We start from the raw sequence: 23149 nt of genomic DNA, 5'->3' as shown, positions 1-23149 counted from the left end.
GGACCATAAAAGGTTCCGAATAATATGGTCGAAAGCAGCCTTATAATCTATAAAACAAAAGTGGATGGGCGTTGTAGTTGTTTCAGCCATGTCAATTAACATGCCCATGGATAGAATATTGGTGTTTGTCCCAACCAACTTAGCAAAGCCTGTATTGTTAGGCGGAATTAGGGATTTCGCTGTGGCCCAAGCCTGCAATTCTTCCAAAAGTATACCTGAAAAATATTTTGCCTCGGTGTCCATAAGTGCAACCAATCTATAGTTTTGTGGGAAAGACGAGTCCCAAGATTTAAAAATCTGAGAAATGATTCAGCCCTTCCAGGATGCCAGAAATCTATTAAAATGTTTTATTTCCAGAAATAGTGGCTCAAGCGCTGCAGCCTATTCGTTTTCCTCCTGTTTGTAAAGGATGGAATTCCTTTCGGGCCTGATGCACCCTCTCTTCTTCCTTTTTTGATTGGGCAATTAATGGTTTTTAGAAAACTTGTCACTCCTTCATTTATGGTTGATGTATAGCGTTCTTGATTGCCGGAGATCTTATGCAGTGACTTTGAGTTGATGTTGTCATAACTTCTTATCACCTTGTCAGTTTCTGTCTCTAAATGAAAATCTCTGTCCTGATTAAAATGATTTCTAAGATGGCTTGCCCATACTTCTTCTGTGATATTAGAGGAAACTCTGTTGTGCATGTGGTATTATGAATTGATGTATGGTTTTCCAAAATCTTGCACCATCACTCCGTTTGGTATGCACGTGTAGTTTTGCCTACATGTTCTCCTCCACAGATCTGTTGGCTTACCATTTCATTTTTTTCAGCGATGCCTATAATTTCCGCAAAAGATTATGTTTCACTATATCCATAGTATTATACCGAAGTTGTCGCATCGTATAATAGATTGACTTTTTTATGTACCTAATCTTCTCTTTATACTCTCATATAAAGTGTCTCATGTTGCTGCGGCCCAGTCCCACTTGTAGCTTAGGACTTGTAGCATAAGATGCCATAGTTGTTAGAAAGTTCTCCCATTTCTCAACTTCACTCGATCTAGTCCTATCGTGGAAGAGCTGCTTAGCCTTTTCTAGTATGATTTCATCGGTTGCTGCTGAGTACTTGATCCTTTTATAGTTGATAGTATAAACTGACTCTTTAGCCATCGAGGATAGCTCAAATTTAGGCTTGCTAATATTGAGAGCAATTTCTTGGGGGCAGTGGACACTGTCAACTTTTTCCCCTATCCGAAGTGAAACCATTTGTTGCAATAAGGGCAATAAACTAAAGGTATAGTCCAGTATATTGTTGATTCTTGTCGAATGAAATGTAGTAGCTGGGGGGATGTCTCCAGTAAATCTTCAATTTAATGCTCTAAGGTTGAAGAGTTTGAGGTTCTCTCTAATATCTGCCTGTCTAGCTTGGTTTGTTTGGATATTTGCAACTTCCATTGGAGTGGTATATCCCAGGCTGAATTTTTAAATAGATTCTCGTCATCTGTCAATATTCCCATAAGATTAACATTAAAGTCCCTGGTGATCATAAGATCTGTTGACGGTATTTCCCTTTTGCAATCCTCCAAGAACTTGCATAATTCTTTTGCAGCCTTGGATTTCCTTTTTGGATGAACATAGGCATTGATCAAGGTGGGATCAGTTTCCCCCATGCCTGGTTGCAAGATGGAAAGGTTTACATTAACTCGGATGAAGTTGATCCGAACTTCTTTGACCACATGGATGTTGTGGCTGAAACATAGGTTACTAGACCACCTTTAAGGTGACCATATTTCACCGTCCTTATTTCACTAGTAAAGAAATGCAAGAATCCATGAAGGTGTGGAGGGTCTGCTTGCCATGTTTCTTGCAATGACACAATATCAAAAGAACTTTTGGAGGCCAGGCCATTAACGTTCCATGAGCATATACTTAAATGATTACGCTTACTCGATCTTGAATGTGAACCTGTTTGTCAATTTGCAGGGTTGTTTATTGTTCTGGTGGTCCATCTTAGATCATTTAGTCCTGTTGGTGATGATGCGCCATCTTGAATAGTTCTAATAATGCTAAGATGTTGCACATTTCTGGCTTCGCCTTTCCCTACTGCTCCTCTAAGTACAGATATTCCGGGTCTGTTTACAGAATGCTGGGCTCCATCTGTTGCTGCTGGAATTAATAATTCTGGGTATCTTAGTTTTATAAAGGGAGTTATTGTTATCCCCCAATGTTCTTAATGTTTGAGCCTCTGCAAGTATTTTGTGCGCAATTAAAGATGTTGTTTTTGTTGCTTTTGTTTTTTCAGCGCGTGTACCCGTGTCAGCTATAAATTCGATTGAAGCCAGGTCCAAATTTGTCACATCTTCCAGAGAGGGAATGTGAGATAGCAGCCGTAAAATATTGCCTCTATTCAGTATATCTTGCCTGCCTTTTGAGATATAGTCCGGACTGAGCCAGATAGTGTTGATTACATTTCCTAATTCCTTTGGGCTCCTGGTCGTTTTATTGATTTGGCTCACTTGTGTAGATTCATATCCTTGTATTGCTATCAGTGTTGCCTGAAATGTGGGAGATGCTTTCATCACTCTCTTTTTGACAAATTATTTGTTGTCTTCTTAGGTTAAACTTTTGGCCTTCTTCTCCATGACAGGGAGCAACTAGCATAGTTCCAAGTTCTTTTGCGTGTGCCTGTGTTTCATCTCTCTGGTTTGCCCTTATATGTATAGATGTAGTCAATTGTGCAATTGAAGCCAGTTCGCTGTCATTTATCTCTTTAAGGTTGCACCTTGTTTTATTTCCTGGAAGTTTAGACAGTGTACGCTGATCGTTTTCACTCTCAAGCCTTATTGCCAAAGTGGGTGCACAATTTGTTGTTTTATTGACGGTAGAAGGAGTCGGGGTGTCGCTCTTTTGTTGTTGTTTCTGCACTGGCTCAGTTGGTGTGTTTTCTTTTTTAGTTGATTGGAGAAGCAAGCTAGTCCCTTCTGGATGCGGGACTTCACTTCTTCATTCTTAGTAATGTCATTTTCAGGCTTAAGTTCGCTTTTTTCTGATGGCGATGATGTCCCAAAAAGCGACGCTTGAATCCTTTCTGGTTTAAATATTTTTTTTTTATTTCTGCCTTTACGTTTTTTTGCTCCCCTTTATTTTGCATTCATTTGTTTATCTACCTTTTCCTCCCCTGAGGCTACAGGCGTTTGGTCGTCTGATGTTTTGGTTACTCTTGTTCTTTGGTCGTAAGAGACTGTGAATCCTGGGGCATCTCTTTTTGGTGGCTTTATTTGATTATGTGTTTGTCGGTTTGTATGTTTCATTTCCACTGAGGCCCTCAAAAGAATGCTTGTTTGGGCCTTGCAGGGACTTTTTAATTTGTGTGCACAGGTCTCTCAACATTGCTGGGAGTGAGGCCAATTTGTCAATAATTGGACCACATCCACAACTCGAATTCACACCTTGCGACTGGTCATATTGGTTTATAGAAGTCTATTTAAAGTACCTAGCTTCCTGTCGATGACAACCACAAAGACAGCCAAGGTATCTAGTAGCGTCAGTTGGGTGTCCATCTTATCAGATTGGTAATGGGGGGTCTGTACCAAGAGTTGCATTGTTTTTTACAAGCTAGGCCAAAGACTTCCCATATTTGCATTTTTGGGTGATCCTTCCTCGTTTGCTGGATTTGTTGTCACATTTTGGTCTCCTTTAATTCCCCTATATGTTGTTCCTGGTTACCTTCAGTTGTCATTTTCAAAGTGTTTGCAGTAGGCCCACTCCTGCACTTATCTTGGGTGTAGGTGGCCATATGTTCTTCCCACTCTTCCTTTCCCAGGTATGAAGAGACTTCTGCTCTTCTGTTGAATGAATTGCTGGCATACCCTCTTTATCTCACCCCCCACATTTAGCATTGTATTCTAATCTGTTGCTTGTTCGTTTTGTTGTAAAATTGGAGTTGGAGCTACTAGAGAGATTTCTATTCATCTCTTTACCTCCCTTACCCTCAATTGGTTAAATTCGGTATTCTTAGTGCAAGTTTTTGCCTGTGGGCGTAGCTGATCGCAGATCGTTGGTGAATCAGTTATGTCGCAGTTACCAATTATATCTTTGTTGTGCATTGGTCTGCTGGCCCCAGCTGTATCATAGATATTTGTTTGATTTTCTTCTAGATCGTTTATGGACGTTTCTTGTACTATGGTTATAGTAGCATATGTCATTCGAGTTTTATTACATTGTGGAGTTGATGTTACTTGCAATGGGCTGATGGCTGTCGTGCTAGTCATGCTATTCATGCTAGGACTTCTCTTTTTGTGAGTAGTTCTCTGCACGCCAGTAAATTGTAACTGTTGTATTGGCTGTACTGGCTGAAGAGGTGATTGAAGGCCTGGTACTTCTCTCATGTTTGAAAGTAGAGTATCCCCTGCATTCTTTAATAAGCAACATTTTGTGTACATTTTTGGTTGGTACGAGGATTGGCAGTTTTTTGGTTTAATGATTATCTCCAAATTTGAAGGATGTCCGCTCTTTTCTATCCCTGAAGTATTTACATCTGCGGTTATTTCAATAAAGGAGCAGTCCTTCTGTGTTGCAGGCCTGGTTTTGTGTGGTGGTTCATCCCTGGCACCCTTGAGCATCTTAGAGGTTTGCTTCTGCTTCTTTGTGACCCCTTTAACCATTATGCCGCCTCGGACACGACCTGACCTTATGCTACCCTTAGGTCACTCCAATTATATTGTACCCAGTAGTTGGTATCCAATACACGTTTTGGGTTAAGTTTTGTTTAGTTTAGTTTAAGTTTAGTTTAGAGAATGGCCACATCAGACTCGCCAGTCTCGCCAGGCACTGTCACTATCACCGTCCCAGCTACAGTTGGTTAGCTGACACATGTGTCACTTGTGTAGCATTATGCTGCTTCTGCTGCTTCAGCTATGCCGCTTCTGGAGGGAGCTCACAGCTTCATTTCACCATGCTCACCAGTTTACTGTGCCACCAAGAATAGGACTATGCCTGAAACTAAACTTACAGCATTTGTTTCTAGCAATTGATTGCACTTCTGTGCTATTCTGCACCTTTAGCTGTTGTTGGGTGCTATACGCTAAGCGCTAAGGTGCTGGGTGGTGGGTGGTGCTTGGTGTTGAGCAAAGGTAAGGTGATGTTCTTATTTTCCGAGCAAGGAGCAAGAGGATAGTTGTCTTGGTCGTCGCTCAGCTGGTGATAATTCCAATCCGGCTAGGCTAAACATCCGGCATGTTCTAATCACAAGTTCTGAACAACTTTTGGCCATCAATCCAGGACGTGATCAGTTCTTTTTCACAGCACATCTGGTACCCCAGAGTCAGCCAAATCTACTTGAGTGTTTAGCCCAGCCGGGTTGGAACTATCACCAGCTGGGTTGGAATAATCACCGGCTGAGCGACAACCAAGACAACTATCCTCTATATACAGCCCTGAGGAAGTTGCAGAAATATTTTCCAATTGGAACGAAACACGTGACGGCTGGTTTTCTTCTGTTCGTTGGCTCTAAACTATAGAAAAGATTAAACGACTGAATATCATCCAACTCATCTGAAGATATTTCTTTCAAAATTGTGGCTACCACACTGTAGTTTTTGTATTTACCTACATACTGTATATCTACTATTATGTGAGCCTAGGTTGTTGTTTGATTTGATATTGTGAGGAAACTACCCACAAAAAATGGAAGCGTTACAGGGATTATTCCCTCACCTGGTTGCACCATACAGATTTGTTTTTCATTCAGACATTTGCGTTAATTAGCATAGCACCAAGAAATTCGCCTGACCACTAAAAACCCTTCTTTAGAGTGTTTCATAAAAGAAAACAACAAATGAGAACAATTTCTCTAGCTGTAGAAATATACATTCTAAAGGCAAAGGAGACTGTTTTATACATGTCTGAGCTAGGAGAGATGTCAAGGATGCTGGGCTGTCATGTAAAATAGATTAGTGCGATCATTAGTAAATCTTCAATAGAGTGCCCCCTATCTTCCACTGCTAACTGATTTAGTCCTCCACCCGATTGTCTATATTGTTAAATTAAAGCCACCTTTGTACAGGTTCCGGTTGTGGCAAACAGAGGAGCTTGGCCCAGAAAAGAAATGCAGCAATTAAACCATCATCTACGTTTTCCATGGTTAAAATACGCCTACCTGAACATGGGGAGTCTCCCGCCACTGCTCGTTGGGTGTCTAAATCTGTCATAAAATAAACATTTGGGTTATTTTCATAGTGAGAAGAGTTGCACAAATGTAAATCTGGACATCTGTTGAACAGATTTCTAAGTCGCATTTGTATACCTTCATTTGAGCCCTTCCTTGATAAATAAGTATGCCCATTGACCAAGCAACTGTATACCAAATTTAGATCCGAGATTTCACCCACCAATGGGTGGATATTATGGGGCAGGAAAAACTGTTAACAGTAAATGCTCAACTTATTAAACAGAGGTTGAAATAGCCGCACATTTGTTTTTCTCCTGCAATGCATATGTTGTCCCACATAGGAAATGGATAGTACGTGCGCTCTGTATGTTAGGCATCAGACAGCATGCAGAAGCCTTGAGAAATCTAGGAACTAGTATAGATAGAGTTTATAGTGTGGACAAATTATTAACTTTGATGTGGACAACAAAAAGGTGATTTTGTACTCGATGTATGACCAATTTGAGAGTCGCAAATTGGTCACAAACATGTTAGAGAATGCAAAGCGGTCAGTGCACTATGTACGAAACCCATTTGCTGACCCAAAATTGCAATACGACTGAATTGCGACTAGCAAAAAAATGTGACTCAAAATAGCAAGTCGGTATCAGGCAATTGAAAATACTAAGGGCCATATGTATCAAGATACCAATTAGCGATTCTGTGATAGCGATTTTTAAGAAATCACTATTTCAGAATCGCTAATTGGTATGTATCAAGAAAATCGCAATTTTTTAGCGATTTCTTGATTTTCCTTAATTGCGAATTCGCAAATTGCGAATTCGCAATTAAGGACTACTTTCCCATTAATTTCTATGGGCCTCCTGGCCCATAGGAAGGAATGGGAATTTATTCTCAATTTGCGATTCGCAATTTGCTAATCGCAAATTGAGAATAATTTCAAGGGTGAAGGGGTGTCCAAAGGACACCGTGTTGCACCCCTGAAATAAGTATGGGTGCACATGCGTTGCACATACATGCCCTAAGGGCATGTATGTGCGTCACATGGCACTTAGAAAAATGCAAAAATTGGCATTTTTCAAGAAATCCGCAAATTACCACCAATTTGAAGTTAGTGGTAATTTGCGATTCTTTAGGGACAATTAGCAATTTTTTTAGCTTCATACATTGCATTTAAGGAATCGCAAATTTTGTGATTCTTTATTTTGCACCTCATTTTCATTCATACATCTCATTTAGCAAATTTGCATTCACAAAGGCCCAAATTTTGCGAATTTCGGCCTTTGTGAATGCGAATATGCTTCATTCATATGGCCCTAACTCTCTAACTTGATGCATAAGGCAGTTGCAAATAGGAATTAGTTGCTATTTTGCCTGTTAGCTCAGGCACTTTCCACCAATTCAAACCAGGTGGTTAATGGGTGAAAACTTAAAAGCAAGTCCAGAATGCATCACGGTTTCTCATAATGGCTGCACTGTACCTGATAGCAAGCAGGATGCGCTTACTGGCCCTGCAGTAGAGAAGGAGGCGAGATAGAAAGAATTTTTTGCATCAGGCACACTTTTCTAAAAAGCAGCACAGTCATCCTGGATAAAATTGAGCCGGTAAAGCCGTATTTAGAAAGCATTAATCTGCCCAGCAATTCCATCCTCATCAATGTGCAGGTGTTTTGCTCATTACACTTATTAGCCAGTGCAAGTTACCAGGATATAATAGCTGTTGCAGGAGGGGTGTCTCCAAGAGTGTTTTCACTTTTCTTTAGGAGATTCCTCGATTCCATGCCTATCTACAGCTCTCTCTATATATACCTGGCCAAGAATACGCAGGAAATACAAAGTATTAAAAAAAAGAATTTTACAAGCTTGCCGATTTCCCCGATGTCATAGGGTGTATAGATGGGACACATGTAGCCATATGTCCACAATCCCATAGTGAATATCTATTTAGGAACTGGGAAAGTACCCATTCCCTGAACATTCAGGTTGTCTGCAATGCTCAAAACATAATCACTGATATAGTGGCAACATTTCCTGGAAACACCCATAATTCCTACATGTTTAGGCACATCAGCATTTAATAATGACTTGAAACTGTGGATTGTGATGATGGAAATATATTAGGTATTGAAAATACATGTTCAAACAACTATGTAGAAGCACAATACACACAATAAGTTTGTAGCTTCAGACAAATGTATATCTTTCAGGTGACAGTGCGCATGCCTTACACCCATGGATCCTCATACCATACCTCTCTGTCAGCAACCAGAATGAGGAGAGATACAACACAGCATATTGACACATCAGAACTGTGATACAATGCACATTTGACCTGCTGAAAACCAAGTTTCGCAGCCTGTATATGCACCAGAGATGTTAGTAACCTGTCCCACATTACACAACATTGCCTGTAGCAGAGACCTACACATTGATGTGTCTGATTCTGATTCTGAGCATGATCAACACAGATCCCCAGTTCACCTGCCAAAAGAGGAGAGCAGAGCAGTGGAGGAGAGGTGATGCAAGGACCACTTTGCCACACATTATTTTGCCAGGTCAGTCATGGCCATATCAGCATGATGAATGAAAATGTTTACACAATAGTTTGAATGATGTATGTGAACAAACCTTTATTGTCCAGTTTCTTAAAACTGTTTCAAAATAATCCGTTTCGCACATCAATGTATGCAATGTACTTCAATATGTTGGTTGTTTACATCACCAACCTGACATTAACCCCTTTGCTGCTGGCCTCCCCTCCCCATGCTTAGCCATTTTTGGCTTTTTGGGTAGTTCGCTCATAGCCCCATGTAACTTTTTGTCCACATAAGGTACACCAAATTTACGTTCTTTTCTCTGAACATCCTGAGGATTCTAAAGATACCCCTGTTTTGTGGATTCTCCAGGAGGACACCCATAAACTACCCAGAATGCAGCTACATTTTTTTTTTTTTTTTGGGGGGAGGAATGGGACAAGTGTGCTGCAGAAGAAAGCATCTGTTATCCCCCTGAAAATGGTATCAAAAAAGGGTTTGTTGTGCTAAAATTATCATCTTTCAGGAAAAGGCAGACTTTAGTTAGATAACCACATTTTTGTACACAGTTTTGGCATTGTACTGGGAAATAGCCTTTTTTTCCCATTTTTGTGCTTTCAACTTCCTTCTAGTTAGTGGTAGAAATTGGTATGACACCAATAATGGATCTCATAAAGCTTTATACTACTAAACTTAGCAAGCGGCTATTTGTGTAGATCCTTCAAGGTTTTACTATATAAATTAACAGTTGAATTAAAAAAATAATGAAAATGATAATGAAATTGTGTTAAAAAACCTTGCCTATGTTTTCACCTGTAATTTCTTCTAAGTAAGGCACATTTTTTACACAATCTACTGTTATATCCGTTGGATCCTTCTAGTTACAGGTATATATAGGACTTGTAGGTTCACCAAGAATCCGAGCTTCCCAGAGCCAATAACTGAGCTACGACTTGCAATGGTATTTAATTGTGTACCGGGTATACAGCAATGTCTTTGGTGAAATATAAAGATGGGAAAACAGGTATCAAGTAAACCCATGTGTTTACAGAATGCAAGCAAAATATGGAGCTTAGAAGCAGTGGTTATTTGAACATCTCCAAATTTTTTGGTTTACCCATTCTAGCATGTGAAATAGAGGGCATTTTTCAAAACAACTTCTTTTTTCTAATTGTCTTACATCTAGGAGGCAGAGATTCATAGAGAGTCAAGACAATAACACGTGTTCTACTATTCTGTGTTCCCCTAAGCCTCTTGATAAAAGTGGTACCTCTCTAGTGTGTGAAGTCCTAGTGCCCTCGATAGGAAGCTTGGGCACATCACAATACTCCAGTAAAAACTGATTCTCTTTTCACAATGTGGCTAGCTGTGGATTTTGGGCCTTAGCACTTATGTAAACCTAGCAAACCTTTACATTTTTTTTTGAAAACCTTTATTGTACCTTCATATTGTTACACAGCATGCCGCCTACAACCCCGAGGGGCCGGCCGCTAAATGAAAGAGGAAAATCGCAATGACAGCCTCGTGAAATTAAAGGTCATGTGTTGAAAGAGTCATTGTAGTAGAAGGCTTGCCACAGGAATGAACGAAGGGCTCTAGCACAGTTTTCATACAGAGGAGATGAGGTTTTCATTTTCTGTTTTTTGAAAATAACAAAAAGGAACATCGGGAAATCACAGTGCGATCAATGACAATGTACCTTGCAGGATAATTATAGGAGCAATCTTAGGACAGGATAAAGTGCCGTGATATCTAGGAATCAATGTGGGGCGTGAAGAGATTACCACCCCCCCATTGCCCTCTCCAGGAACCCCCCCCCCCTCAGTCACTCCCCCTCACTCCATCCCTTCCTCGTCGTCCGAATCTAGCTGATCATCCTCTGGCAGTGGATCGCAGATGTCGCCCCGGTGTGTGTTCCATGGGGACCAAACCTTGTTCCACTTGCCCGGACAGGCCCGACTCAGGTACACCGCCCTTTCAGTTACCATTGTTCTGTCCATGTTCATGCACCACTGTGACGTTGTCGGAAGGTCTGCCACCGCCCAACGCTGCGCAATGTCCCGCTTTGTCACCATCATTCCCAGTGTCACCCAAAGGCGGCCATGCCGTGACAGGTCAGTTGGTTCCCATATATTGAGGAGACACCGCCGTGGCTCCGGAAGGACCGAGACCTCTAGCACCTGAGATATAGTACGCAAAACTTGGCGCCAGTAGTTCTGTATGCGTGGGCAGTCCCAGAATGTGTGAAAGAAGGTTCCCTCATCCCCGCAACCACGCAAGCAGAAGGGGTGTGGAGTTCTGTGGATGCGGTGTAGCAGTGTCCGCGTGTAGTATACCCTGTGAAGGACCTTAAGCTGGATCAGCCTCATCCTGGCCGATATGCCCGCCTCTTTGGGGGAGGCAAGGGCCTTGTTCCACTCGTACTCATCCATGGCGCCTACCTCCCGCTCCCATCTGTCCTTGAGGGGTGTCAGAGGATCTGGCGAGTTATTTAGGAGTTTACGGTATGTCAAGGAAGTTGCTCTCTCAATCATGAAGTCGGTCAGGAGGCGATCCTCCAGCGGGGAGGACTCAGGGAGGGTCGACCCAGCAGGGATGGCCGAGAGTAGGGCATGGCGGATCTGCACGTATCGGTACGACTCGTGCGGTCCGAGGTCATATAGTTCTCTCAGGCGAGCAAAGGAAATTACACCTCCCTGCTCCCACATATCCCCCACTGTGGAGATGCCGATGGAGTCCCAGCGGGAAAACCCCTTACTGGACCTTAGATTGACCAAAGCGCGCGTGTCCCAGAGCGGGGCGAGCTTAGTAAGTGTACCTTTCCATCCCAGCGCAGCAGTCGCCGCATGCCAGGTCTCCACCGTGAGCTTAGTGGGTCCTATGAGTAGTCTCAGCTTCCTCCGGTCGTACAGTGAGGCAAGCATGGTATCGATGCCCAGTTGCGCTCTATCTGCATTGGAATGCCGGGTCCGACTGCGGGGCATGTAGCCATTGATTGATGGGCCTGAGTTGTGCTGCCCAGTAGTACAGATGCAAGTTGGGAAGTGCGATGCCTCCCTCATACCAGCCTCTGCAGAGTTTAGCTTGGGCTATGCGCGCAGGGCAATTGCCCCACAGCAGCCCGGAAACCACAGCTGCGACCCTCCTGAAGTATCCCGCTGCCACCGGGAATGGTGTGTTATCCAGGATGTACAGAAAACGGGGCAGAGATTTCATTTTGTACAATGCAGCTTTCCCCAACATTGTTAATGGCAATCCTGCCCAGAAGCTTGCGTTCTGTTTAAGATGTTCCAGTGGTGGCATGAGGTTCAGTCTCATGTGCGCAGAAGGGTCCCTCGTGATATGGATACCTAAGTACTTAAGGGAGGAGCCGGCCCGTCTCAGAGGGCACTCCGGCCCGAGTGTCGGGGTGTTCCCCGCCAGCACGTATAACTCCGACTTGTTCCAGTTAATGGTATAGCCTGAAACCTCGCCATGTTCGTCGCACAGGCTCAAAAGGGCTGGAACTCCACGCTCGGGATCTGTCAGATACACCAGCATGTCGTCCGCATAGAGGGACAGGCGGTCCACCCATCCTTCCTCCCATTGAATTCCCTTGAGTAAGGGAGTATGTCTAATACGGATAGCCAGAGGCTCCAGGGAAAGCGCAAGGAGCAGGGGGGACAGAGGGCAGCCCTGCCGGGTGCCACGGCCAAGCGGGAACGTGCGCGATATGTGGCCATTCGCCACCACATGTGCCACTGGTGCTGTATAGAGTAGCTTTATCCATGATATGAAGTTCGGGCCGAAGCCCATGTGTGCCAGGACTTCGAAGAGGTAGGTCCACTCCACCATGTCAAAAGCCATCTTTGCGTCCAAGGCCAGTATAACTGCATTATCGCTAAGTCGGTCCGCCCTTGCCAGTACCCCATGTACCCTTCGGAGATTAAGTGCAGTGTTTCTATGAGGCATGAACCCTGATTGGTCTGGGTGGATAAGGTCAGACAGGTGAGGCAGTAGGCGGTTGGCCAGGAGCTTCGCTAAAATCTTACTTTCTGCATTCAGCAGCAAAATGGGGCGGTAGGACGAGCACTCCTCCGGAGGCTTGCCGGGTTTTGGTATAGCCACTATCGTGGACGTTCGCTGATCCAGCGGGAGCTGTCCCTTTTCTCGACATTCAACATACATCTTAAGTAGGTAGGGACAAAGGTCGTCAGTGCGTGCTTGGAACCACTCGACTGGAATGCCGTTCGGTCCAAGCGCCTTACCGGATTTGAGTGCCCCTATGGCCAATCAAAGTTCGTCGGTGGTCAATGCCGCCTCCAGGTCGGCCAGAGCCTCCGGCAGCAGCGAGGGGATATCTATGTCGCTCAGCGCACATTGGGCCGCTATCACGGTCACCTCCCTTTCGGGAGTATACACCTTTTCGAAGTGGGACGCCAGCGCTTCCACCACCTGGTCGGGGTCTGTTAGCATCGTGCCATTGCCATCCCTCACCTGCTGGAACCCCTTGGAGCTACCCCCTCTCTTGTCAAGCCAGGCTAGCATCTTCCCAGCCTTGTCCCCTACATCATACACCCGATTCTGAGTCTCAGTGATATGCCCCTGTACCGTGAGGCGTGCATGGTCTGTGTATAATTGCTGGTTGAGGGTAAGGGTGTGTGCCGTGTCGTCTGTGGGGTCAGCTTCGTGGGTGGTTGTGGCTTCGCGCAGTCGGAGTTCGAGAGCAGAGTGCTCGGCTGTTCGTTCCCTCCTATGCGCCGCTATTGAGCCTATAGCCTGTCCCCGCAACACTGTTTTATAGGCCTTCCAGAGAATCTTGGCAGAGGCCGCAGTCGGTTCGTTTTCAATGAAGTACCGCTCCGTGGCCTTCTGAAGAGCCCTCCTGATTTTCGGGACTTTAAGGTACGAGGCCTGTATGGGGTATGTGCGGCGACGGGACTGTGTCCGGGAGGTAATGGTGAGGGTCAGCGGCGAGTGGTCGGAGATGCCTCGAGGGTGTATGCCTACCTCGTCCACTCGCTGTATCCCGTCTCCCAACGCTAAGAAATAATTAATGCGGGATAGACTGTTGTGGACTGCGGAGTGAAACGTGTATTGTTTGATCCGGGGGTGAACATGGCGCCAAACATCTACCAGCCCCAGTGCCTCCAAGAACCGCCGAAACCGGGAGGGTCCCCCCAGCAGGGCAGCCACCGGAAACCTGTCGAGCTGCGGGTCCGCAGCTGCATTGAAGTCCCCACCCAGGATCATGTCACTGTCCGGGAGGGATAGCAAGAAGGTGCCCAGGGCTGGAAGCATCACCGAGTGTAGGGAAGGCGGGATATACACTGAGACCACCGTTAACGGGCGGCCGTCCCACTGTCCCACTACCGCTGCAAAGCACCCCTGACTGTCGGATTTAGTGCTCAGTGTGATGAAATGAGAGGATTTTTTGATCAGTATACCTGTGCCCCGTGAGCCAGCGGAAAATTCGGAGTGTACAAGCATCCTATACCCCCTCCTGTCCAGGGCTTTGGTAGTCCCACCCACCAAATGAGTCTCTTGCATGAGCACCAAGTCTGGTTTATAGCGCTTTACTTCCGACAGGACTAGGCCGCGTTTCACCTTATCTCCCAAGCCCCGCACATTCCAGGAAAGGAGCCGAAGGGCGGAGCCACTAGTCTGCGCCCCATCCACCCTCACTGCATTGAGTTGTTCATCCGCCATCACCAGTCATCCAACCCACAATACATCCAGAAGGAATCATCCGCACCTGCAATAGTACAATTCTAGTCACAACACACTGCACAGTTCTTGATCGACTAAGTGAATTTCCCATGAAAAAGAACCAATCCCCCCCCAACCCTACCCACCCTGCCTCCCTGCTAAACGGACCTTGAACTGCCCGCCACCCCAACTCAGCAGAGCGCTTATCCCATTCCAAAAACAGAGTACTTGCGCGTCAGGGGAGAGTGTCCCCCAAAGCAGGCGGTCCCCTTGCCGCCCTCGGGATGTCCAGGCCAGAGTCCAAGAATGACGTGATCGAGCAATCCTTATGAGAGAAGGTCAGAGTTCAACCAGTCCATCGCCTGCGAATCTCATACGCCCCCGGTAGCCCCAGATCGATCTTGTGATGGCGATGCACTCGCACTCCTCCTAGCCGAAGTCTGCGAGCCGGGCCGGCTATCGTTTTCGGGCCTGTTGCGTTGGCGGCCAGACGTGCGGTCCACCGTGCGCCAGCCCTCCAGCCAGTCTCTTGCTGTCTCCGGAGAGTCAAAGAACCAAACCTTCTTGTCGGCCACCACTCGCAGCCGGGCCGGGAACAACATGGAGTATGGCAATTGCTGTTCGCGGAGCGTCTTCTTTACCTCCAGGAAAGTTCTCCTCCTACGCGTGACCTCCGCTGTGTAATCCGGGAAAAAGGAGATACGTGAGTTTTGGATCTGAATAGGTGGTGCCACTCTGGCTGCATGGAGAATCGTGTCTCGATCTCTAAAGGTAAAAAGTCTCGCCAGGATGGGACGCGGCGCAGCCCCCGGTTTAGGTGTCCCACTGGGTACCCGATGGGCTCGCTCTACAGTGAAAAAGTTGGAGAGCCCCTTAGGGGCCAGTTGGTTCTTGATAAGATCCTCCACATAGAGGTCCATGGCCCCTTTCGTCTTGGATTCCGGGACCCCCAAAATGCGGACGTTGTTTCGCCTGGAGCGCCCCTCGTGATCATCCAGCTTGTCTTTCAGGAGTTTATTGTCGGCCTGCAATTTTTCCATTGCCACCTGTAGATCCGAGACGTCTTCCACGAGTGATTTGGCTACCACCTCCACTTGCTTCACTCTCTCTCCCATCTTTTGGAGGTCGGCTCGTATGAGGGTCACCTCGGTAGCGGTCCAGCCCACCGTCGCCTGAACCTGCTCCAGGGCGCGCAGGACATCATCCAAAGTAGCCTTTTTAGCCCCATCACTGTCCGCATCTTTGCCCAGAGATTTGCGCTGCTCAGGCTGGGGAAGTGTCTGGTTATCGTAGGCGAATTTACCGAGTTTTGCCTGAGCGGCGGTCTGTCGGGGGCCCTTCCCCGCCATTTTGGCTCGACGGCGGGTCACTCTTGGCGATTGGAGAAGCAGGCCGACCACGGCCCGCGGTGCCGAGGCGTCTGGACGGAGAGGTCAGCTAGGCACAGTTCGGTGAACGCTGCTGGTGTTTTAGTCCCTTCGGCGGCGGGTCTGCCTCAGCTCTGGCAGGCCAGTGCAAGATGGCGGCTATCACGCAGTGAATGAATGAATGAATGAAACAATACTTGTATAGCGCTACCTACCCGGAGGCCTCGTAGCGCTTATGACAGAAACTCAATTAGCAAGGGCTCAGGGCAGGTCAGCAGAATGTAGTATACAAGTGTGTTTTTAAAGTTTTCCTAAAGGAGAGATGGTTTAAAGTTTCCCGCAGAGGCAGAGCAAGAATGTTCCATAGCTTTGCCGCAGTGTGTGAGAAGGAGCGGCCACCCCATCGAGCCTTCTTGACTCTGATGGGAGTAGCCAACTGGGAGGAGCTGGACCGAAGAGAACGAGATGGAGCATAGGGAGTGACCAGGGACTGAAGAATTGCAGGGCCAGTGCGATGGAAGGCCTTGTGTAAAATACACATGGCCTTAAATTGTATTCTTCCAGCTATAGGAAGCCAGTGAAGTTCCCTCAAAGCATTCCTCGCTGACTGCCAACGGGGAAGGTTGTAAAGTAGACGGGCGGCACTGTTTTGGGCGACTTGGAGCCTATGGATGGTATAGGCAGGAGCTCCCATATAAAGGACATTCCCGTAATCCAGGCGAGATAGTATAAGGGCCTGGATCAGGATCCTCCTTGCCTGAAATGGGAGCAGAGGGAGCACCTTCCGTAGCATCCTCATCAACCCAAAACAGGTAGCCGCAGTCTTCGTAGCTTGTACCAAAAAGTTAAGGTCGGTATCCAGCCAAATCCCTAGGCTTTTTATTTGAGGTTTGGGCGTAGGGGGTGTGCCTAGACATGGAGGCCAGGAGGATGCAAAGCCCGAAGGGGAGGAATTGCCCAGCAAGATGACGTCTGTCTTCTCCCCGTTGAGTTTTAAACATGAGGATTGCATCCATCTGGAAACCGCCTCCAGACAGGAGCCTAAGGTGCTGGACGATCCCTCCTGGTGGTCTAAGGAGACCACCAGTTGGGTGTCGTCTGCGTAGGTGACAATACGCACACCAAAGGGATGGACTATCCTGTCTAGGGGCTCCATGTAGACATTAAACAGAGTGGGGCTCAGGGAGGAGCCCTGAGGAACCCCACATCTGAGAGGATGTTTAGGGGATGTCACCTCGCCCTCGAAGACCTGAAAGAAGCGGTCGGCCAGGAAGGATGTCAGCCATTCTAAGGCTGCGCCCGACACACCCATGTCCGCCAGACGTTGTAAAAGCGTGACATGGTTGACTGTGTCGAACGCAGCACTTAGATCTAATAAGATAATGGCGACCTTTCCACCCTGGTCCAACACAGTTCTAGCTTCCTCCGTTACCGCTAGGAGAGCGGTTTCGGTTCCATGTCGAGGGCGGAACCCTGTTTGGGAGGCACGCAGGAGCCCATTTGATTCCAAATGGCTCATCAGGATGTTGTTCACGTGCCTCTCCAATAGTTTACTCAGCCAAGGGAGCAGGGAGATAGGGCGATAGTTCGCCAGGTTGTCCTGGTCCAGGTTGGGCTTCTTCAACAGAGCCCTCACCATTGCGCACTTCCATGACGGGGGTACGGATTTTGTGGTGAGGGAGGTGTTGAGGACGTCCAGTACAACCGGGCGGATTATGTCCACTACCTTCAGAAGGGTCTGGGGGGATGCTGAGTCACTGGGTGAACCAGAGGTAATTTGAGAAATAAGTCTGTCCAGAGTAGGCCTATCTAAAAGAGGAATGGTATTTAGCTGGCAAGGAGTAGCATTGGACAGGAAAGTAGGGGAAGAGGGGTCCGGGGTGCTATCAGCTTCTCCAAAAGAACAGTATATAGTCTGAATCTTTTGGGAGAAAAAGTTCGCCAGGTTGATGCAGCGATCCTGGGCACCCTCCACGGAGGGGCATTCAGTTGGGGGAGAGATAAGGGTTTTAACGATTTTAAAGATTTCCCTCGGGGCATTAGCGGCAGCCTCGATTTTGCTGCCGTAATAGGAGGCTTGTGCTGTTTTTTGCTCCAGTTTATAGAGCCTGATGGCCGCTCTATTTCAATCTTCAGTCGCGGCCGATTGCCGCTGCAAGGCACTGCCCCGCCTTGTCGCCGGAAAGTTAGAGTTGGAAATTGAGTGTTCGAAAGGGACCCGTCGGTCCGGAGGTTGTTGGTGTCGGGCTATGCCGTCGGCGGGTACTTCCTGTCGGCCGTGCCGAAGAGGGTCCCCTTCCGCCCGGATGGAGCTCGGCTAGACCACCGCGGCTGCACTCGTGCCACCAGGCCGCGCTTCGGTGGAGGACAAAGTAGGTCTTTCCTCCTCTTCCCGGGGCTCGAAAGCTCCCAAAGTTCTCCTGCGACTGTCGTTCGGTCACCGCACCCAGGACACCCCTTCTGGGACGAGTATTGAGCGGATAGGCATGCGGATTGTTGCGGGAAGCCGCCTTGCTACGGGAGCCTCTCTAGGTTGCTGCCACCATCATCGGCTGCTAGCCACGCCCCCAAACCTTTACATTTTTAAAAACTAAACACATAGAGGAATCCAGGATGGGGTGATTTGTGTGGTTCTCGCCAGGTTCTCTGATGCAGAATCCCTTGCAAACCTCAAACTTTGTAAAAAACAACACATTTTCCTCACATTTCTGCGATGGAAAGTTCAGAAATTTGTAGGGTACCACAAACTTCCACCCACCCAGCATCCCCTCAAGTCTCTCGATATAAATTGTACATCACTTGTGTAGGTAGGTCTAGTGCCCGTGACAGGAAACAGCCCAAAATGCAATGTGGATAATTTACATTTTTCCAGTGAAAACTTACCTTTTTTCGCAATGTGTTTAGCTCTGGATTTTGGACCCTAGCTCAGCAGGCACCTAGGGAATCCTAACAAAACTGTACATTTTTTAAAACTAGCCACCGAGGGGAATATAGGATGGGGTGACTTGTATGGCTCTCACCAGGTTTTTTTACCCCAAATACCTCCCAGACCTCAAACTTTGTTAAAAAACACATTTTCCTCATATTTCTGTTATGAAAAGTTCTAGAATCTGTGTGGAGCCACAAACTTCCTCCCTCCCAGCATTCACCGAAGCCTGTAAAAGAAAATGCTACCTCACTTGCATGGGTAGACCTACTGCTAAAAACATACTTTCGAGACATCAGAATAATATATCACAAAATGGCCTAGTTTTGCAAAGGGGGTACCTGCTATTTTGGTTCCAGGCTCTGCGGCTATCAAGGGAAACCTACCAAACCCAAACATTTCTGAAAACTAGACTCTCTGGGTGAAATCCAGAGAGGTCTAGCTTGTGTGGATCCTAAAATGCTTTCCTACTTAGAATCCCATGCATTTCCTACCACCCAGCAGTTCCCTTGGTCTCCCAGTAAAAACAATACCTTGCTTGTTTTGGGTTGTCCAATGCAGAGTCAACCTAAAAAAACATTTTATTCATTATACAAAATGAGTATTTTCATATATAGTACAGTCTCGGTTTTCAATTTTCATCAAATTATCCTTTATTTGTCTCATCTTTTCTTTATATTAACATCCCATGTATCCTTCCCTGTCGCAGGCACGTGGTCCATCCACACAAGTGAGGTACCAATTTTATTGGGAGACCTGCAGGAATGCTGGCTGATAGGACATTTGTGTTAGCCTGATGATCCCACAACTTTGCCAAACAGAAATGTACGGAAAATTGAATGTTTTTAGCTAAATTCGTGTTTGCAGGGGGTTCTGGGTAGGAAAACTTTGGGGGAATTCACTCAAGCTATGGTCTGGATTTGTTATGTCTCCCTAGCTGGCTGCCGACACCGGAACTAAAAAGCAGGAGCCTCCTTTGCAAAAAAGGTTGTTTTTTGGTAGATAGGGGGGCACCTGGATTTTTGCAGTAGTATGGCTAGTACTTGTTTGCAGCACTCCGACATCAGCGGCAGGGACACTGCTTAAATTCGGTCTAACCTCACTATCAGTTTGGCATTCAACACCCTCACTTGCAAGTTGCACTCTCTGAATGGCTTCCTCTGCAATGGTAATCTGGCCAAGGCCCTTTGCTACATCCCCATTGAAGTGCCCTATTTCGGCCTGTAGTGTCACAATGTACTTAGATAAGGCTGAGGTGGCATAGGCAAGATGTCTAATGGAAAGGGGCGACCACTCGGTCTTCCCGAACGTATGGTGGAGTACCCCGATCCCCCCGGGAGGCCATCTTGGGCGGGGGGCGAGTCCCGGCTGGTATGCCCGAAGCGGCGTAGCCGGGGCGCGCCTTTTCCCGCCCTGTAGGGGGTTGTCCTAGACACTGACGCCGCCGGCCACGCCCCCGGGGGGCAGGCGGAGGCGGGTTTACGCCCGCCCGATGACGGATAAAAGGAGCAACAAGCCAAGAAAGCATCCTCTTGTTCCTGTGCTCTGAAGCTGCACCTCCCCGCTGCACGTGAGCTCGAGACGGAACGAAGAGCCAATTTTGAGCGTTGTAATCTTTCTCTTTGTCTTACAGATATCTTCGCTTGAGTATGCCGGGCAAGAAGGTCGGAAAGCGGGTCGGTACCGATCAGATGCTACGCATGCTCATAAAGGAGGTAGCCGATTTGAAGAAGCAGATGGCGGCTAAAGACGGGGAGGGAGGACCGAAGCGAGTCATCGGACCAGCTTTGCCGGGAGTAGTCCCTAGCGGGAGAGGCAAGAGGTCAAAGAGGGGGGCACTTGGGGGGGAAACCCCGGTTCCCGATACTCCACTTGAGGAGCCAACCTCAGTTCCGAAGGAGGGGCATCCGATCCCCGTGGTGGTCACCCCCGTGAACGGGGAAGATATGCCCCCGAGTTGGCGGCGCAATTGGCAGCGTGGTTGGGGAAAAATAGTAAGGGCGCCACGGCTGACGACGCCCAGGCAGTAATGAGACAGCTGCGGGAATCCAGAGAGGCCGCGAAGGCACCATCTTCTGTTCCCCCACAGGTTCCGGCGGCTGAAAGTGCAGCAGGCCCAAGTTCGACAGCAAGTGCGGGATCTACTTCAGGTAAGCGGCCATTGCCGATTGCGGGGGAGGGGTCTGTACCTTCTCGAAGGGAGAAGATTGCCCAGCATGTTCCACTGGAAATTAAGGAAATGATTTGGGCGGATAAGTATGTAAACATGTTTTCATTGCTTACCGACCACTACGAGATAGAGCATGTGAAGAGCCAAAAGGAGCTCATGCATCCGAGTGTTTGGCGCGCGAAAATGGCCGCCTTTAAGGTTGACGAAAACATAGGTACTTGGGGCAGAGCGTGGGGCATTTTTACCTCCATCATGGGTGAGCGCAGGCCCGAGTTATTGACCGAGTTGCCTATTTATCAGTCAAGTATCATGGAATATTCCCTCACGTATGGGGGCAATCAGTGGTTCCGTTATGACAATCTTTTTAGAAAGGCTAAGGAGCACAACCCAGTTCTAACATGGGATTGTTTCGACTCTGTCTCGTGGCAGAAAATGGAGAGTTCAGGAATGTTAAAGGTGCCGTTGTCAGGGAGTAATGGGGGTGAATCTTCCCGCCGACCCTCTGGGACACCCTTTCGGACAGGTGCAGGTAACGAACACCACCCGAAGTCGAGTGGCAACACAGGTAAAAAGGGGATTTGTTGGAATTTCAACAAGGGAAAATGTACGAGGCCCCAGGGGTCATGCAAGTTCAGACATGAATGTGGGGGGTGTGGGCAGTCATCCCATCCTGAGTCCATGTGCAGAGCCAAGACGGGTGATAACGGTGGTAAGGGAAGCGCCAAACAGGTCTGAAATAGTCCGAGGGGCGCCTTTACCTACTCCGATTGATACCATGGCAATGATTCCTTGGCTCAACGAATACCCGGATCATGCTTCCGCTGGGGTGTTGCGGGACGGGTTTTCATATGGTTTCCGCATCCCAGTGGGGGATTTTCACGGTGTAGCAAACTGTAAGAACCAACTGTCGGCCTTGCAGCATGCGGCGGTGGTTCAGGTAAAGATTGGGAAGGAGGTGATTCGAGGTCGTGTTGCCGGTCCATTCGATTTTCCACCGGTTGCTAACTTTGTTTGTTCCCCTCTAGGGGTGGTCCCCAAGAAGGACCCGGGGGAGTTTCGGCTGATACATAACTTGTCAGCCCCACGTGGTCTTTCCGTGAACGATGCGATAGACCCGGAAGTGTGTTCGGTGCGGTACGCATCTTTTGATGAGGCCGTCGCCATGTTGAATCGCCTGGGGCGCTGATGGCAAAATCGGATATCAAGTCAGCGTTCCGGTTGCTCCCGGTACACCCAGACGACCAGCGTCTCCTTGGTTTTATGTTTCAGGGTCGCTATTACATGGATAGATGTATGCCAATGGGGTGCTCTATATCTTGTGCCTATTTTGAGAAATTCAGTTGTTTTCTGCAATGGGCGTTCACGAGGAAAACGGGTTTTCGACATGTTATGCATTATCTCGATGACTTTCTGTTTTTGGGGGCAGCCGGGGATCCTGAATGTGGTAAGGCCTTACATGAATTTCGTGTCTTAATGAATCAATTTGGTGTGCCATTGGCGCCAGGTAAGACTGTGGGTCCCTCAACTTTGCTCGAGTTCCTGGGGGTCGAGCTCGACTCAGTAGAAGGTTGTTTTAGATTACCCAGAAAAAAAGTGTTAAAATTTGGGAGATCCCTTGAAACATGTATTCGTGCGACGAAAGTAAACCTGCATCAATTGCAACAAGTGGTGGGTCAGTTGAATTTTGCCCTAAGAGTGATGCCAATGGCCCGCCCCTTTTCCCGCTCGATTGCACAAGCCATGGTTGGCCTGAAGGAAGGACATCACCGCACGAGGCTCTCGGCAGAGGTTCGCCAGGACATGCTCATTTGGTGGTCATTTCTGGCGGATTTCAATGGTCGAATTGTCTGGAACAAACCAGCGGTGTCCTCCGAGGAGCTGGGGCTTTGGACAGATTCGGCGGGGAGTATAGGTTTTGGGGCCATATTTGGGACACAATGGTCGGCTCAAAAATGGCCGTCATGGTGGCACGAGTGCGGGCTGACGAGTAACATTGCTTTTCTCGAACTCTTCCCTATTCTGGTGGCCTTGAAAACGTGGCCAGAGGGGTTCCGGGATCACTCTGTGGTGTTCTGGTCTGATAACATGACTGTGGTTGAATGTATCAATAGTCAGGCAGCACGTTGCAAATGGATTCTGAGACTGCTCAAAGAAATTGTGTTATTATGTATGCAGTTGAATGTGCTCTTTAGGGCAAGACATGTCCCGGGGGTACTGAACCAAGCGGCTGATGCACTTTCTCGTTTCCGTATGCAGGCCTTCTGGGGTTTTCTGCCCACAGCGGACCCAGTGGCGGCACCCTTTCCCGAA

This window comes from Lissotriton vulgaris, chromosome 3_1, assembly GCF_964263255.1.
Source record: "Lissotriton vulgaris chromosome 3_1, aLisVul1.2, whole genome shotgun sequence".
NCBI lineage: Eukaryota > Metazoa > Chordata > Amphibia > Caudata > Salamandridae > Lissotriton > Lissotriton vulgaris.
This window is presented reverse-complemented; position numbering follows the sequence as displayed.